Source organism: Aegilops tauschii, chromosome 7 (assembly GCF_002575655.3).
Source record: "Aegilops tauschii subsp. strangulata cultivar AL8/78 chromosome 7, Aet v6.0, whole genome shotgun sequence".
NCBI classification, from domain to species: Eukaryota; Viridiplantae; Streptophyta; class Magnoliopsida; order Poales; family Poaceae; genus Aegilops; species Aegilops tauschii.
Window position 1 is genome coordinate 453,324,039 of NC_053041.3, and position 5,695 is coordinate 453,329,733.

The window sequence follows — 5,695 nt, forward strand, 5'->3', positions numbered from 1 at the left end:
ATCAATCCCGTATACAATTCCCTTTGTCAATCGGTACGTTACTTGCCCGAGATTCGATCGTCGGTATCCCAATACCTTGTTCAATCTCGTTACCGGCAAGTCACTTTACTCGTACCGTAATGCATGATCCCGTGACCAAACACTTGGTCACATTGAGCTCATTATGATGATGCATTACCGAGTGGGCCCAGAGATACCTCTCCGTCATACGGAGTGACAAATCCCAGTCTCGATTCGTGCCAACCCAACAGACACTTTCGGAGATACCCGTAGTGCACCTTTATAGCCACCCAGTTACGTTGTGACGTTTGGCACACCCAAAGCACTCCTATGGTATCCGGGAGTTGCACAATCTCATGGTCTAAGGAAATGATACTTCACATTTGGGAAAGCTCTAGCAAACGAACTACACGATCTTGTGCTATGCTTAGGATTGGGTCTTGTCCATCACATCATTCTCCTAATGATGTGATCCCGTTATCAATGACATCCAATGTCCATAGTCAGGAAACCATGACTATCTATTGATCAACGAGCTAGTCAACTAGAGGCTCACTAGGGACATGTTGTGGTCCATGTATTCACACATGTATTACGATTTCCGGATAACACAATTATAGCATGAACAATAGACAATTATCATGAACAAGGAAATATAATAATAACCATTTTATTATTGCCTCTAGGGCATATTTCCAACAGTCTCCCACTTGCACTAGAGTCAATAATCTAGTTACATTGTGATGAATCGAACACCCATAGAGTTTTGGTGTTGATCATGTTTTGCTCTGGGGAGAGGTTTAGTCAACGGATCTGCTACATTCAGGTCCGTATGTACTTTACAAATATCTATGTCTCCATTTTGAACATTTTCACGAATGGAGTTGAAGCGACGCTTGATATGCCTGGTCTTCCTGTGAAACCTGGGCTCCTTGGCAAGGGCAATAGCTCTGGTGTTGTCACAGAAGAGAGTCATCGGGCCCGACGCATTGGGAATAACTCCTAGGTCGGTAATGAACTCCTTCACCCAGATTGCTTCTTGTGCTGCCTCCGAGGCCGCCATGTATTCCGCTTCACATGTAGATCCCGCCACAACGCTTTGCTTGCAACTGCACCAGCTTACTGCCCCACCATTCAAAATATACACGTATCCGGTTTGTGACTTAGAGTCATCCAGATCTGTGTCGAAGCTAGCATCGACGTAACCCTTTACGACGAGCTCTTCGTCACCTCCATAAACGAGAAACATATCCTTAGTCCTCTTCAGGTACTTCAGGATATTCTTGACCGCTGTCCAGTGTTCCATGCCGGGATTACTTTGGTACCTTCCTACCAAACTTACGGCAAGGTTTACATCAGGTCTGGTACACAGCATGGCATACATAATAGACCCTATGGCCGAGGCATAGGGGACGACACTCATCTTTTCTCTATCTTCTGCCGTGGTCGGGCATTGAGCCGTGCTCAATTGCACACCTTGCAATACAGGCAAGAACCCCTTCTTGGACTGATCCATATTGAACTTCTTCAATATCTTGTCAAGGTACGTACTTTGTGAAAGACCAATGAGGCGTCTTGATCTATCTCTATAGATCTTGATGCCTAATATATAAGCAGCTTCTCCAAGGTCCTTCATTGAAAAACACTTGTTCAAGTAGGCCTTTATGCTTCCCAAGAATTCTATATCATTTCCCATCAACAGTATGTCATCCACATATAATATGAGAAATGCTACAGAGCTCCCACTCACTTTCTTGTAAACACAGGCTTCTCCATAAGTCTGTGTAAACCCAAACGCTTTGATCATCTCATCAAATCGAATGTTCCAACTCCGAGATGCTTGCACCAGCCCATAGATGGAGCGCTGGAGCTTGCATACCTTGTTAGTATTCTTAGGATCGACAAAACCTTCCGGCTGCATCATATACAATTCTTCCTTAAGAAAGCCGTTAAGGAATGCCGTTTTGACGTCCATTTGCCATATCTCATAATCATAGTATGCGGCAATTGCTAACATGATTCGGACGGACTTTAGCTTCGCTACGGGTGAGAAAGTCTCATCGTGGTCAACCCCTTGAACTTGTCGATAACCCTTAGCGACAAGTCGAGCTTTATAGATGGTAACATTACCATCCGCGTCCGTCTTCTTCTTAAAGATCCATTTGTTTTCTATCGCTCGCCGATCATCGGGCAAGTCTGTCAAAGTCCACACTTTGTTTTCATACATGGATCCTATCTCGGATTGCATGGCTTCAAGCCATTTGTTGGAATCTGGGCCCGCCATTGCTTCTTCATAGTTCGAAGGTTCACCGTTGGCTAACAACATGATTTCCAGGACAGGGTTGCCATACCACTCTGGTGTGGAACGTGTCCTCGTGGACCTACGAAGTTCAGTAGTAACTTGATCCGAAGTACCTTGATCATCATCATTAGCTTCCTCTCTAGTCAGTGCAGGCACCACAGGAACATCTTCCTGAGCTACGCTACTTTCCGGTTCAAGAGGTAGTACTTCATCAAGTTCCACTTTTCTCCCACTTACTTCTTTCGAGAGAAACTCTTTCTCCAGAAAGGACCCGTTCTTGGCAACAAAGATCTTGCCTTCGGATCTGAGGTAGAAGGTACACCCAATGGTTTCCTTAGGGTATCCTATGAAGACGCATTTTTCCGACTTGGGTTCGAGCTTTTCAGGTTGAAGTTTCTTGACATAAGCATCGCATCCCCAAACTTTTAGAAACGACAGCTTAGGTTTCTTCCCAAACCATAATTCATACGGTGTCGTCTCAACGGATTTCGACGGAGCCCTATTTAAAGTGAATGCGGCAGTCTCTAAAGCATAGCCCCAAAATGAGAGCGGTAGATCCGTAAGAGACATCATAGATTGCACCATATCCAATAGAGTGCGATTACGACGTTCGGACACACCATTTCGCTGAGGTATTCCAGGCGGCGTGAGTTGTGAAACTATTCCACATTTCCTTAAGTGTGTGCCAAGTTCGTGACTCAAATATTCCCCTCCACGATCTGATCGTAAGAACTTTATTTTCCTGTCACGTTGATTCTCAACCTCACTCTGAAATTCCTTGAACTTTTCAAAGGTCTCAGACTTGTGTTTCATTAGGTAGACATACCCATATCTACTCAAGTCATCAGTGAGATTGAGAACATAACGATAGCCACCGCGAGCCTCAACACTCATTGGACCGCACACATCAGTATGTATGATTTCCAATAAGTTGGTTGCTCGCTCCATTGTTCTGGAGAACGGAGTCTTGGTCATCTTACCCATGAGGCATGGTTCGCACGTGTCAAATGATTCGTAATCAAGAGACTCCAAAAGTCCATCTGCATGGAGCTTCTTCATGCGTTTGACACCAATGTGACCAAGACGGCAGTGCCACAAGTATGTGGGACTATCATTATCAACCTTACATCTTTTGGTATTCACACTATGAATACGTGTGACACTACGTTCGAGATTCATTAAGAATAAACCATTAACCAGCGGGGCATGACCATGAAACATATCTCTCATATAAATAGAACAACCATTATTCTCGGATTTAAATGAGTAGCCATCTCGAATTAAACGAGATCCTGATACAATGTTCATGCTCAAAGCTGGCACTAAATAACAATTATTGAGGTTTAAAACTAATCCCGTAGGTAAATGTAGAGGTAGCGTGCCGACGCGATCACATCGACCTTGGAACCATTCCCGACGCGCATCGTCACCTCGTCCTTTGCCAGTCTCCGTTTATTCCGCAGCTCCTGCTTTGAGTTACAAATATGAGCAACCGCACCGGTATCAAATACCCAGGAGCTACTACGAGTACTGGTAAGGTACACATCAATAACATGTATATCACATATACCTTTGGTGTTGCCGGCCTTCTTGTCCGCTAAGTACTTGGGGCAGTTCCGCTTCCAGTGACCACTTCCCTTGCAATAAAAGCACTCAGTCTCAGGCTTGGGTCCATTCTTTGGCTTCTTCCCGGCAACTGGCTTACCGGGCGCGGCAACTCCCTTGCCGTCCTTCTTGAAGTTCTTCTTACCCTTGCCTTTCTTGAACTTAGTGGTTTTATTCACCATCAACACTTGATGTTCCTTTTTGATCTCCACCTCCGCTGATTTCAGCATTGAATATACTTCAGGAATGGTCTTTTCCATCCCCTGCATATTGAAGTTCATCACAAAGCTCTTGTAGCTCGGTGGAAGCGACTGAAGGATTCTGTCAATGACCGCGTCATCCGGGAGATTAACTCCCAGCTGAGTCAAGCGGTTGTGTAACCCAGACATTTTGAGTATGTGCTCACTGACAGAACTATTTTCCTCCATCTTACAACTGAAGAACTTGTCGGAGACTTCATATCTCTCGACCCGGGCATGATCTTGGAAAACCATTTTCAGCTCTTCGAACATCTCATATGCTCTGTGTTGCTCAAAACGCTTTTGAAGCCCCAGTTCTAAGCTGTAAAGCATGCCGCACTGAACGAGGGAGTAATCATCAGCACGCTGCTGCCAAGCGTTCATAACGTCTTGGTTCTCTGGGATGGGTGCGTCACCTAGCGGTGCTTCTAGGACATAATCTTTCTTGGCAGCTATGAGGATGATCCTCAGGTTCCGGACCCAGTCCGTATAGTTGCTGCCATCATCTTTCAGCTTGGTTTTCTCTAGGAACGCGTTGAAGTTGAGGGCAACATTAGCGTGGGCCATTTGATCTACAAGACATATTGTAAAGATTTTAGACTAAGTTCATGATAATTAAGTTCATCTAATCAAATTATTCAATGAACTCCCACTCAGATAGACATCCCTCTAGTCATCTAAGTGAAACATGATCCGAGTCAACTAGGTCGTGTCCGATCATCACGTGAGACGGACTAGTCAACATCGGTGAACATCTTCATGTTGATCGTATCTTCTATACGACTCATGCTCGACCTTTCGGTCTTCCGTGTTCCGAGGCCATGTATGTACATGCTAGGCTCAACAAGTCAACCTAAGTGTATTGCGTGTGTAAATCTGGCTTACACCCGTTGTATTCGAACGTTAGAATCTATCACACCCGATCATCACGTGGTGCTTCGAAACAACGAACCTTCGCAACGGTGCACAGTTAGGGGGAACACTTTCTTGAAATTATTGCGAGGGATCATCTTATTTAAGCTACTGTCGTTCTAAGCAAATAAGATGTAAAACATGATAAACATCACATGCAATCAAATAGTGGCATGATATGGCCAATATCATATTGCTCCTTTGATCTCCATCTTCGGGGCGCCATGATCATCTTCGTCACCGGCATGACACCATGATCTCCATCATCATGATCTCCATCATCGTGTCTTCATGAAGTTGTCACGCCAACGATTACTTCTACTTCTATGGCTAACGTGTTTAGCAATAAAGTAAAGTAATTTACATGGCGTTATTCAATGACACGCAGGTCATACAAAAAATGAAGACAACTCCTATGGCTCCTACCGGTTGTCATACTCATCGACATGCAAGTCGTGATTCCTATTACAAGAACATGATCAATCTCATACATCACATATATTTCATTCATCACATCCTTTTGGCCATATCACATCACAAGGCATATGCTGCAAAAACAAGTTAGACGTCCTCTAATTGTTGTTGCATGTTTTTACGTGGCTTCTATAGGTTTTTAGCAAGAACGTTTCTTACCTAC